The sequence below is a fragment of the Poecilia formosa genome, unplaced genomic scaffold (assembly GCF_000485575.1).
Source record: "Poecilia formosa unplaced genomic scaffold, Poecilia_formosa-5.1.2 Scaffold4, whole genome shotgun sequence".
In the NCBI taxonomy this organism is placed as follows: Eukaryota; Metazoa; Chordata; class Actinopteri; order Cyprinodontiformes; family Poeciliidae; genus Poecilia; species Poecilia formosa.
This window is the reverse complement of record NW_006799943.1, coordinates 1,665,890-1,680,060: the sequence shown is the minus strand read 5'-3', so window position 1 is coordinate 1,680,060 and position 14,171 is coordinate 1,665,890.

Here is a 14,171-nt window from a genome sequence, read left to right as displayed (position 1 = left end):
AAATACCACCCAGTAGTTTGGGTCAAACTGATAACCAGCCCATTGTGTTAAATCAACCCATGGCACGCCCACCAAGTACCCCGGTTTTTGGGGGGCTTGAGTATAAATTAAGACAAAGATAAGGATCATCAAGTGAGCAGATTAGCAAGGCACGTTTGTAGCACCCAACAGTACAAATACTGCAGTATATTTTATATAAGCTAATAAGCTTTGACATCTGTTTGGTCAAATTCACACAAGCGTGTGGTGGGACCGCTTTTCTAGCTATCTGAGTCAGCTAGCTATGCTGCAATGCTTACATTAGCTTGCATGTAAACAGGAGCAGTAACAGGAGATTCTTTTTTTTTCTCCAGAGCAACAGCTAATAACATGTTTTCATCCTTGGACATTAAAACTTTCTTTGTAAAGTTGTAATGTCCAAGTGACATGTGTCAAATTAATTCACTATGCTAATGTCATAGCATTAGCCCTGACACACTGCAAACAGAAGTTACGCACCGTAACTATTCAAGAGTCATTATATGGGTTCCCCAAGACTTGACTTCTCTTGGGTGTTATATATTGTGTGTTTACTTCCAGAAAACACACAATACTTTGATGAGGAGGTGGTTTATTTTTGAACATTTAAAAAGCTAACATCATTTTCTCTTTATGTTTGGGCTACAGGTAATGTGAGCTAAGTGAACATAACTAGTAGCATCACCCAGCTAGTGATGCTACTAGTAATAAGTAAGCTTTATTATTCCCAAGGGGCAGTTTTGTTGTACAGATAGCGGTGAAAGCATACAAAGACCCACATAAAATACATACAGACGAGTACATATTAGTCTTTACAATGTAGACTTGGAATTGACCTGGATAACAGCAGCTGGAATAAAATATTCTTCATTTTACAATATGGCATTTTGTATCTCAGAAGTAAAAGTTTACTCCTTTGGTGGCGGATGTTTTTTTTTTTTTTTTAATGAACACCTAAGACTCAACATTTCTACATGATTAACAAGAAAGGTCTATTCTTAATTTATGACTCGCCACATTTCATTCACAAGAACATCATTTTTTCCAATTTAAAAGTCTGAAAATGCTGCTGGAAGACTTGAGCACTAATCACTTCCACAAAGTAGGAAAGGAAAGCAAAAAAGTAAATAGCATAACCACAAACCCTGATACTGCAAAAATATAATAAATGAGGAATTTGATATTGCGAAAATACAAAAAGCATAATAAGTAATAATGTTAAATTTATACCCTAACAGCAGTGAGATGAGAATGATTGTAACTGTGAAGATGCAGGGGGATAAAACAGCTGGGTTCAAATTAGTTTTGTGGAGATTTATTAGCGCTAAATAGAAAACAGGACAAAAAAAAATGGAACATTAAATCCAGTTGGATCCAGCTTCATTATAAAGCTTACAGTTTTGGACTGGAAAACTGAAAATTATGAAAATTTATGATATAGAAATTCAACAGGCAGGGCCGTGCAGAGACCACAAAAGGGGCAGGTGCTCAAAAAAAAAAAAAAGGGCACATCTAATCTAGGACAGAATATTAACAAAGCCACACAGCTTTCAGAGTTTATTAAACAATGATAAATTACAAAATTGTGAGATATACAATCAAAGCTAAGGAAAATCTCTATATAGAGCATACAACTATGCATATGTTTATTTTATTAGTAATTTCTTTCTGCAGGTCTATTTTGTTATAGGAAAGTATTGCAATATTCAAACGCGCAATTTAGCAAGATATGTAAATCAGAGCTTAGACCACCAGACATATTTTGTCATTACAGAATTACACTATTAAAAATATAAACAAGGGCACAATGCAACCTTTTAGTGTACTTTAATATATAAAAAAAGAGCTTCCTTTTTGCTACTCTTGCAGTGGAGATGAAGATGGTCCATTCAGGAAAGCAGAGCTGCATCAAACTTTAATGTGGAACTGCAGAAGAAAGAAAAAAACAAAAGCAAAAATTTAATTTTTAATGCATGTCACCATGAGAAAAGCCTACTGAGTTTTGCTTAAAAAAACTTTTTAAAAAATTAAAATAACATTTTTGTCTCATGAAGTGAAAAAAATATTTGCAAAGCAAACTTGTTTACGTTTATCAGAAATCTTTTCTTGCTATTCTAAGTTTTTGTTGGTGACTCAAAGTTTTGCTTATGATTCTCACATGATGTTGTGGGCAGGGCCCAAAAACGCAACAAAAGATTTCTGATGTGTGCAAATAAAAGTTTATGTTTGGCAAATAACTTTTTAAGTTCACGAGACAAAAAATAGTTATTTAATTAAAAAAAAAAGTTTTTTAAACAAAACGTTTTGTTTTTAAAAAATCATTACAATTTCAAAAGTTTTGATTACAATTTTATTTTACTTAACTGAGATTAGGTTTTTTTGTCATTGAATAATTGGGGGGAAAAAAATTATCTTCATATTCTGCAAACCAGACCCTAAACTTACTTAAAGTCTGGTTTGAGTTTTTTCCCCTTCATTAATGACACACTTTTATTACATACATTATATCTATCATGGTAGTTCAGGGTGAGTTATTTTTAATTCTAAATTAATATCCTTGTCGGACTTTTATTTAAGTGCTATTTTACTTCAAGATACATTTACCTAACGCAAGAATAAATGCAATGTACATTATGCAGCAAATGAAATTAGAAGACATATATCCATTATGGAGATGATCGGTTTTGGACGGGCGATGTGCCCCTATTGCATAAGCAATACTGAAGAATGACTGCTGTCACTAATGATACATTGAAGAAGCTTTTTAGTTATCTAGCTTTGCTAGCAAAGTCATCAGCTAGCAGCTAGCTAATAGCACAACAATAACAACCTAATGTCTGTATGATAAAAATACTTAATCGATAGATAATAGTTTTTCCTCACCTGGCTGTCTCCTCCTGCTCAGTAGTTCTTCAGAGAAAGGCAGACCCAGAGGCCTGTCAGTGTCTGTTGTTTAAACCGCTACTCCGTGCTGAAGCAGAAACAATTTCTGTCATCTGACAAGTAGCAAGTCTATTCCACTTTATTCACCAAAAACGTTTTTTTTTTTTAAACCACCAAAAACTGTTCTGTAATCTGGAACGTTCGCTACGTTCAGCTCTGCAGTTAGCCGCCTTATCTCACTGCGCGAGAGGCAAATGCGTCATGTGTCTCGGGCAATAAGTCAGAGGTAACAAGGTGATCGGAGGGCTTATTATGTTCTACAAATAAAACCAACAAAAAAATAAATAATTTTAGTACATGTTATTATGTGTCAGAAGATGGCTTAGAAAATAATAATACAAAAAATAAATAAATAAAAATTTGACCAAAAGGGCACTTGGGGGCAAGGAGCAAATGGGGCAGGTGCTCAAGCACCCCTAAACCCCCCTCTGCACGTGCCTGTCAACGGGCAAATCTTGCTGTCACCTCTCCAAGGCTGGATGGGACATAACATATGTTTTAAGTTTGAAACTGGTTAGACCTTCAGTAAATAATTATTAATTGTGCCGGTAAAAAGTTTACACCTACTCATCAACAACCATAACAACATTGTTTTTCAGCTTTCACTTTTTTTCAACTTCAGTTCATTTCAAGTAATTTGAAAAACAGGAATTGTGTGTACAGATTTGATTGTGGGTTTTTCTGTTCCTGTCCAGACGGTGTAAACATTAGATATACAGGTTCAAATATAGACCAACACCCCGAATATTAGGTTGAATGTGCCTTAGATAGTTATATGGAAACATACTTTTGTGACCATTAAAAGCTTCTCGCATGCCTCTGCCTGGATGTTTACTTCTTGTAATGCGAAATTAGTCGACTTCCTGACGGAAACACTGCTTTTAGCGCAGAGTCCACAAATTTTCAATACTGTTAAATTCCAGAAACTTAATGTTTGCTGTCTTTAATCTTTTCAAACCCAGTTTTGGTGTGTGTTTGGCTCACGGTCCCGCTGGAACACCAAACTGTGTCTTGGTTTTAACCACCTTATCTTTTGAACTGAAATGAACTTGGAGGTAGTCCTCCTCCTTCATTTCTCCATCCGTCCATCCAGTGACACAAAAAGTAGGTATTTACTATATGCGATACATAGTGATGCCACACTAGAGGAGGCGCCAAAACATGGTGGAATAATTATTTCTATTAGCATTTTCTGTATTTAACAGCTGTTCATTGAAAACTACTGGGGCAGTGCCTATAATGTGTCTGCATACACCTCAAAAGGAACTTAGTTGCACCCCAATGTCTGTCCGTCTGTCCATCCATCATGCCGGAGGCAACAGTCTAAGGGGAGAGACCTAGACTTTGTTCTACCCAGCCACATGGGCCAGCTCCTCCAGGAAAAGGATTCAGAGACAGCCACCTTACCAGGTGGAGGGGCTTGTAAGTCCCAGTGATCCAAGGATCTAATTGGTCATTGGTTGGTAGAATCATCCTTTGCAAACAGGTCCTAGCTTAACGACTTCTTTTGATGAACAGTGTTCTCTCGCCCGGACGCAGGTCACTGTTCAAAATCATTGATAAACATCAAATATGGTGGTCAATGTTTCATTTATTATGGTTCAGCAGCTCTAAGCAGGCGGGTTTTTGGTCTGGATTTAAAGGAACTCAGTGTTTCAGCTGTTTTGCAGTTTTCTGGAAGTTTGTTCCAGATTTGTGCAGCATAAAATCTGATGCTGGATAAGAAAAACGAATTAAAACCCTGCAAACTAGTTCCTGTTTTACTCAATTCAGGAAAAAGAACAATTTAAATAGAGGTTTAGAAGTGTAAGATCATTATGACATGCAGGCCTAATGAGTGACAGTATGTTCATGTTACATCTTAATTCATTTCAAATTATTTTTTTAAAATATGTTCCCTTCACCTCTTACCTTCAGGTTTATCCCTTTGCTGTTTTGTTTTGTTTGTTTAGTTTTTTTTTGCTTTTGCCTTATTTTTCAGGATGATGCTGAAAAAGAATGAAATGAAATGGATGCTTAGAATTATTGTAAACATGAGGAACTGGAATCTAGACCAGCTGAAGTCATCCTGACTACTTCTGCTGTCTGACCTACAGAGGGCATCGCTGTTCAACACATAGAAGGTCCAGTTCACGCCTGAGCCGAGTAAAGCTGTAGTTTCACATCTATTTTAAACATCCAGTCGTTTTCTCCTGTTCCACCTATTAACGTTCACTCCTCTCTTTTACCTAATATTTAAGCGACGGGCTCCGTGGCAGGCATGCGTGTGCATGCATGAAATTCATTGTCAGCTCAGCATCCAGCTCTTCAAAAAATAAAAAATGAACAAAAAAATAAAGGAATTAAAATGGAAATCAGATCTGCGCTTTTGCATCCTTGAATTTCTAATCGTGGACCTCCTTTCCATTCTGTTCCTTAAATTAAAGCAAAAAATCTTCAAAACAAAGGAGGGGAAAAAAAGAATTAGAGGAAAAAAAGAGAGGAGGAAAAAAAGGTGCATGTATGTGGAAGACAGAGTCAGACATGGTGCTAACAAATCAGAAAAGTCACACACTGTTATCATTATCAGCGCTATTGTTTTCATTACTCTCTCTATTATCACTATTACTGTACTTGGTCCTCATATGTATCCTATCCCACGCATCATTAGCTCGCTCTCCGTGGCCCCTCGGGGTCGCGTCATCAACTGCTGCTGCTGTCGGCACGGCGACGCCTGTCTACAACCAACCAGATGTGTTTTTTTTTTCTTCTTTTCTTTTTTCTACCCTTTTTTTGGGACAGCGGCTGTGCCAGGTTCACTGTGGCAACCGTGGGATGTTGCTTTAGAAGCCATTACAGCGATCCTCTGATGACACTCAAATAGCTATCATTACACCTCCTCCAAGGAGAGGCTGGGGGGCGGGGGGTGCAAGGAGTGATGGGAAGGAAGAGGTAGGAGAGAGGAGTGGTTAAAAGAGAGGTAAAAGAGATGAAAAGTGTGTGTGGGGGTGTGTGTGTGTGTGTGTTTCGGGGGATGCAGTGGGGGGGCACAGGCAGGCAGACATGGATGGGAAGAGTTAAAGATGCACAAAGTGCACGGAGAGACGGAGGAGAGGGAAAGATGGAGAACGGGGAATTTAAAATGACCGTTTGTGAGTTAACAGCCTCCAGCCTTTTTCTACCCTATTAAGTTCTATTCTGCCATTACTAGGAACTGCAGGGTGCTGCCTCATACCCCACAGTGAACCTCCCCTCGCCCCCCACCAACACACACACAGTCACCACATAGACACCCCCCTTACCCACGATCCCTTCCTATTCAGACTCACACTCTTCCTCTGTCTCTTCCTCTAGTCGTTCTCATCTCCTCCGTTTCTGTTTTTTTTTTCTTGTAAGTCCAATAAGTCGGTCTTCCTCCCCATCCTTCCTGTCTGGGCTTCAGTTCATTTCCACAGGTTGCGAACTGAATGAAAGTGGGATCAGCCAGATCTATGTCTGAGTCCGCCGCTTGTCCGAGTTGTCGCTTCTTGCAAAACAAAAACGAGCCGGAGAGGGTTTCACCTGGAGCCTTTTGGATGTCGTTCACAGCTTTTCCTGTTTCCTGCACAGTTCACACACATTAACAGCGGAAATGAATCTCAACTTGGAGTATTGAACTTTGACTATACAACAGTGTGTGCGTGCATTACAGTGATTGCATGACCTCTTCAGCAGGTCATGAGTCATTTGATTCAGGGGTGCTGAAGCAGTGATTCTTCGAAAACCTGCAGGATGGTAGATGTTAAGGACCAGGATTAGAGACTCCTGTTTTGGAGTATAAGTAACTGCATTTCACTGACCATAAAATTGCAGAAATTGAAATTGCAAAAATAAATTTACTTAAGGAAACAAAACAGTTTCGAAAAAGCTCACTCAAGTTTTTGAGCTATGATCAGGTGGTTTTTCATCCACATTAGAACAAATGTGTCTCTCAAAGCTGCAATGGAAACTCCTTTTTTTCACGTCACGAGTCACATGATCAACAGCCAGATGTTACTACTGGCGAAAATGATGAAGAAGACAACAGGAAGTTGTAGGAGGATGATGGTTTGTTTTCTTGGAGAAAGGTCAACTGGCTCCTTTGGAGCACTCACAGCATCACACAGTTCTAACGTGTTGAATCCATAACTCTTCTGTAAAACGCTGCATATGCAGCCACTAACAAGTAAGCGAGTTAGCCCAAATAAGACGCTGACGTCTCCTCTGATTGGCTGATACATGATGAGCGCTAGCACCATGGCTGAATTATGACTATATCTCATGGAACTGTGTACATCTATCACAGCTGTGATTTTTAATGACTTACTGCGTCACCAAACGTATTCACCTGATTCTAATTTCATTTCTTTTTTAAAGGAAACACTATAATTGTGAGATTCGGGGTTTTTTGCGGGGGTGGGGGTTTGGGGAGTTCTCACATTAGCAGAATATAGACAAAGATTTGCACACATTTGTAATGAAGACACAGCTAGTGTTTGGATGAAAGCACAGCAGAAACTGAACGTCCTGCAGCGATTCAGGAAGTCCAGGCTTCCGTAGGAGCAGCTACTCATCATCATACGGTGCTATCATTCAGCCTGTCCTGCGTTCATCCGTCATCCATCAAACAGGACAGGTCCAAACTGCAAAGAACAGTCAGGTCAAAGCTAAAGTATGTCAGGTCAGGTCAGGAAAGGGGCCACGAGCATCTCTGCAGACCCCACACATCCTGGACACAAACCGCCTAGACTTTTACCTTCAGGTCGTTGCTACAAAGCGATAAAACCAGCTGCCTCTGAGAACGTTTCTTCCCACAGGCTGTCTCTGATGAACACAATGAACCCATCACAGCCTAGGTAAGTCAGCTTCTCTGCTGTGAAACAAGATGAACATATTTGCACTATTCATAACAAGGAAATATTAGCTGTGCACATTGATATGTACATAGTGTTCCTTTAGTTGTTTTTTAAAAAACCTTTACATGTTTGTATTTAATGCTGTGAGCATGTGACGAAAGCTAAAGCTAATTCTGATTCTTCTGTTTAAGGTAAAAGAGCAGAAATCTATTGTAAATATTTGCTTATGAAAACAAAAACAAAGATAAAAATCAAATAATCTTTCTATGAGTTCTGATGTCGGGGTTTTCCACAATTCTCTGGCAGCCGTGTACCTGACTCTTTTTTTTTTATTCTAAGAAACTATGAATTGGTTAATCAGAAAGTTAAGACCTGTTTTCTTTTTTGTTTGTTTGTTTCCTGGAAAATAAAACGAGCTGCAGCGGGCGTGAATGAGTCTGAGACCAGCTAGCTGCCGCAGCCGACGAAGACCTGGTGTAAACGAGGCGGTGTGAAACACGTCGGATGTGGGACAGAAAAGAGAGTCACCGGTTGTTTTTAGTGGAACCTCTCCTCCATGTCCATCAAGCTGAGCCTTTCATCTTCGGCCTCATCTCTGTTTTTTCCCCCCTCTTTCTCTGCTCCTTTGCCACTCTGTAGAGATGAGCAGAGGAAAAGGAAGTTCTTCTGGTCTCTGCTGTAAATTCTGATCACTTTTTTCCAGTACCAAACATATTTTTTCTGGACAAAACATTCATCTGAAACAACCACAATGTCCATAAAAAGATCATTTCAATCACTTGTTACAGAAATACATCTGGAAATATTATTTCTCCATTTTCATTCTATAAAAAAAAATCATTATCAAAGAGAAAAGAAATAAAATGTGGTTCCTTAGAAAGTTAGGATACTACATAAAATAAATAAGCAAATTTAAATTAAAAAATATCTGAATTAAAAATTGATGGGAACATTGCTCACTTGGCAGTTGTTCAGCAGACAGTCATTGAATCTTCACAAGAGGAAGCCGTAAATCGCCGCTGGTAAAGAAGCTGGATGTTCACAGAATGCTGTATGCAAGTTCATTAAAGGAAAGTTCTGTGAAAGGAAAATTTGTTATAGAGATTCAGGTAAATTCCCAAACGAGTGGATTTCCCTGAAGTCAGTATTCATAATGGTATCATTATTTTAAAGTCTTCTGGAACCAGAGGGAATACCAACAACCTCTTTTTCTAAAATATATTTTAGGAGAAAGTAAAGTTTGTGTTTCATTTGAAAATGGAAATACAAGTCCAGAATCCATGATGTCTCTGGTTCTGGATGAAATTTTCAGTCAGTAGCTGTATTTCCATTGACCCCATAATTGAGCAATTCGATATTTCGAAAATAAACCTCAATCTCAAAGAAACTTATTTTTCGATTAAAGGTTTTGGCATCAGGATGAGGTGTTTTCGTTTTTTGTTTTTGGCCATGTTGCGATTTACAGCTCCCTCTCGTGTTGAAATTCATTGAATTAATTTCTCAAAACTGCAACGGAAACAGTTTTTGCGTATCACACGTGTCACATGATCAACAACCGGATGACGCAGCTGATGCAAACCACGAAGAGGAAAACGGCAGGAAGTGGTAGGATGATGGCGCTGTGTGTTTTTAATGACTTTATCATGTGAACAAACATATTCACTTGTGATTTTAATTACGTTTCTTATTTAACGGAAACACAGCAATTGAGAAATTGAGAATAGACACATTTTTGCGCACATTTGTAATGGAAACGCAGCTTGAGATGATGTAGGATGCCATGTCACCTGCTAGTGTTGGTCCACTGGGTCTTATTGAGTCCATAGATATCTTAGAACACTGACCCTCTATGCTGAAAAGTTTTATGGAGAAGATTATTTTATTTCCCAGCAGCCTGGACACCTAGCCATACAGTCAAAGGTACTAATACTCACTTTAGTATCTATGGAATCACTGTGATTGACTGGAGAAAACTCTAATGACCAAAACTAGACCAACAGAACCAACAATGCTTATTAAAGAAACCTGGTTTTCCTTGGCAACGGCACAACCACGGACTGGTCTCCTCCTTGTCACTCCGCATTGATGCAGTAACTCCTCCAAAAACAAGACACAACCAAGTTTTGAACTCTGTACAAGTGTATGGAAATACTTGCATTTCTGTGTTAAAAGATATGCTTTATTGATGTCAGATTATAATAAAAAATAATAATAAAAATCTTAAAAATCAGACTGGCTTTTAAACTGGATTTGCGGCGTAAATAAACGTCTGCATCATATCGTCTCAGTAGGCTGAGATGCGCTTACCACGTCGCTTATGTGGGGCACGTGCCCGGAATCCAGTAACACTATAGAACTACGATACAAATAACTCAAAAGATCTAATCCAGATCAAATCATTCTGTTCTCTCACACTCTGGCCGTTCTTTTCAATACACAAAGCAACCACAGAGAGGCGATGACAGCCTTCTCCTGCTCCTTCCTGATATGACTACCTTTCCTATATATTTTTCGGAGGTTGCAAAAAAAACGAACGAGAGAAGATTGATGCTCGGTTTGTCAGTGTTGGTGCCTGTATGACTGCATAGCGCGGAGGGACGGACTGTAGTGCTATTTAAAATGGATGCGTTCATGTTTATTGCTTTTGGGGGGCTGTGGGGTGTGTGTGTGTGTGTGTGTGTGTGTGTGTGTGGAGGGGGCGTGGGGACGTTGCATAAAGTGAAAAGAGCTTACGACACGTGAGGCGTCATCGACTATCAAAGATCAGTGCAGTTATTCTTAAAATAAGAAGGATGGACTGGAGAGACTGTTCTCTTTGTTCGGATCACTTTCAGTCAATGCTCAGTGCCTGACTCCGCTTTTCTTGTGCTCTTGTGCCCAGTTTGGGGAAGGAGAATTTTAGGCTCTGGGTGTGTGAATGTGGGTTATACCTCACTGCTAAGCATGGTCTTCTCATGTGCTTTTAATCTAATCGTTTTCTTGCATGCTGATTTGATTATGATCAAGTCAACACGTTAAAAACCAGAAAGCTGCTGCACTGATCCGCTGCTCCACTATAGTTCTTCACCATGTCACTCTTGCTTTCTTTGAATATGTCTGAAACGAGGTTTTGAATCAGTCCGGACTAACTTATGTATCGCGTTTCTAAAAACAAACCGCCTCTGAGTCATTCATTAATTCACATTTAGCTATTACAGAGCAGGTTTGTGCTTTATGGGCAGCGCCATCCCGTGTGGTAGGAAAGAGTTAAAAACGATGGGCTAAGCGTGTTGAGTGACGGGACTCTATAGAGAGAAAAAACAAGGAGCCAATCAGCGTCGAGATTAACACCTTTCGGGGCCCTGATTGGCCAGAATTCTTCTTGGTGTCGTTCGGATCTCAACACCCACGTGGGGTTTCGGCGCTCTTCGCGAGCTTTCACTGGTTGAGACGCCGCCTCTCAGCTCCGCCCACCGCTGGTCTGGACGTGTGATTGGCTCCCTCTCGCTCTCCTCTCCGCGCCTTGTTTGTCCGTCCGCGAGGGAAGGAAATCTCTCTCCGCTGCCGCCCGCCGCAGCGTCACATCTATCAGGAGGTAGCGGACTCTCACCGCTCGTTTCACCGTTCTGAAATTATAAAAAACAAGAACAGCACAAACGATTATCTGACATGATATTTAGCTCCGCGTCGACAGCTCTGGAGGAGGACTTTCCATTTTTAGCGCGAATGTCTCTGACATGCTGCTCTCTTGTTCTCCTCTGGTCTTCAAAGGAACCATCCACCGTGCTTTCAAGCCGTAACCAGCACACTTTTTTATTGGTCAACCCTTTATACAAGTAAATATGTGCAGACTCTGAAGTATCTTTTAAAACCTCACCCATTTACCAAAGTAAACGGCATATTCATTTTTTCCTTTGGTTTTATGTTCGTTGTAAGGATAAAAACTTGTCATTTTCAAATCTGTTCAAAATTCTAACGGATACCTGTGCATTTCAGATAGATGGATGTACAATGGGGTATCAGGGCCATTGTAGATGGAAAAAGGAGTAGTAAATTTAAGCCAAAAAACTCAGAAATTTTTACATTAGTCTTAGAAATATTCTAGAAAATTTTTGAGGAATTTCTGAGTTTCAAAAGTCGAAATTATGTGACTCAGAAAATTTCCAAAAGTTTGAGTTTTTTGGCAAAACTTTACTCCTTTAATCTATCTACATTGGCCCTAATACACTATAGATAGATAGATAGATAGATAGATAGATAGATAGATAGATAGATAGATAGATAGATAGATAGATAGATAGATAGATAGATAGATTCGGATACACATGCAAACTGTGTTTTAGGGGAGCCAAAATGGGTTCCAGAGTGTTAAAATTTTGCCCTCACATATTCATGTGCACAACAAATTCATGTGAAAAAGTTGACATATTAGCCAAATCTCTAACCTCATCTACCACCCCAAATGCATCATAATAGCAACAATGCTGAAGTTCTACAAGACTCCACTCGCGCCTTGTTTGCCATTCCTGTTTTCTATTCTTGTTTTCTTGTCCTGTTTACTGTTACACTTGTGTGGAGGCGCATATATGCTCCATGTTTCGCACCACTAACACATCTGGGGGAGTAAACAGCATATTGGGCTATTATTGGTGTTTCTGTTTGGGTAAAAACATTTCTTGAAACTGTCCCATGCAGACACAATTGTTTTTGAAACTGACAACCAGTTTAAGGAGAAAATGTTCCCATATGGACAGGCCCTAGATCTCATCCCAACCAGGTAAAGTACCAGTTGTGTTTAGCAAATCTTTAAGTTGGTATGGTAGAACATAAAAACTACAACCATTTGGTAGGTAGATAGCACCTAATCCCTAGTTGACACGACAAGATTTTTTGCTGATTTTTGCCCTGATTTTCCCCTTCTGACAATCATAAAAATGCCCTAATTATCAGGAAGGTTGTAAAGTTAATCTTAGGAGAAATTCCTGCACTGTGCGGTGTGTTAAGAGTGATCTGGTCTGCTCGGAAAGACAGTGGGACCGATCCGATCAAAAGTTGAGGATATTCAAAATATTGGATTGTTTTGGCTCGTTATCTCAGTGGGAGGAGTGTTTCTTTGGGACAAACAAAAGCACAACCTTTTCATTATGACTTTTAGCCAATCAGAAAGTGAGGTGACAGAAAGACAGCGAGTACACAGAAAACACAACAATTGCCATTATGCAAGAGAAATTCCGGTGGACATTGGAAACGTCCTTGTTTTTTTGTTTTTTTTTTCTGTTAAATATAGTCCACAATCTATTGTCATTGCTTCTTCCCAGTCGGCCATGTTTGCTTACTCTAACCTCAGGTTTGATCTTGAGACGTTTTGAGAGATTTCCTATCTGACGTCTGAATGTTGGTGAGTGAAATCAGCTTGTGTGTGGTGTGTGAACCACATCCAAACCTGCTGTATCCAAGATTTTTTATCGCCATAAATGGGGCTGTTAAAAAAGAAGCCCTGACTGCAAAGGAAACACTCTTTCATGGCTAAAACCTTAAACCTTGTGGGAAAACAAAACCAATCCAATGCATTTCCGCCCAAGTTCTCAAAGATACGTTTGAAACCAAAACAGTAAAAATTACCAAGCGAATATACTCACAGTGAAACATGGTTTAGTGACAACATCATGCTATTGGGTTTTGTTTCTTTAGATGGGACTGGGGTATTGGACAATATAAACAGTTCCAAAATCTTCTGATGAAGAAAACTGAATTTTATTTTTCAGCATCACACCAAAGAATAACTTTATGAATGGCGTTGGAATGTTCTGGAATGGATTAGCCAGTCCAGAAATGAAACTGATTGAAGATCTATAGGAGTAGGGATTGGCATTTATCATATTGTTTACCAAATCGCTAAAATTTATTATCATAAGGACTTTAAATTTATTGTAGCAACAATAATTTCCAATGAAAGATGTATGGAACACCAAAAACTGGCTGTAGTGTTGGTTCGATTGATTCCATGTGACATGTAATACATATGACTAAATGTATTAACTGGGTGCAATTTAGTGTTAGGAGTCACATTTTTACATCACTTATATCCTGAAGAAGCTTATTTTCAAATGGAAATTGTGTAGTTACTTAGAAATACTGAAAAGAAGCTACAAATACTTTCATTATCACAATAAATGCTACAAAATATTGTGATAAAATTTTATGTTCACATTGCTCACTACCTCCTTATGGTCAACTGGAGAGGGCTGTGGACAAAAGATTGCTACGACTTAATAGATCTAAAAAAACAGGTGAAGATAGATCAGCCGTGAGCAAGTCAAAAAGTAAAATACTGAACAAATCAAAAGGTGCTGTAACATTATTTGTATTAGTATTAGT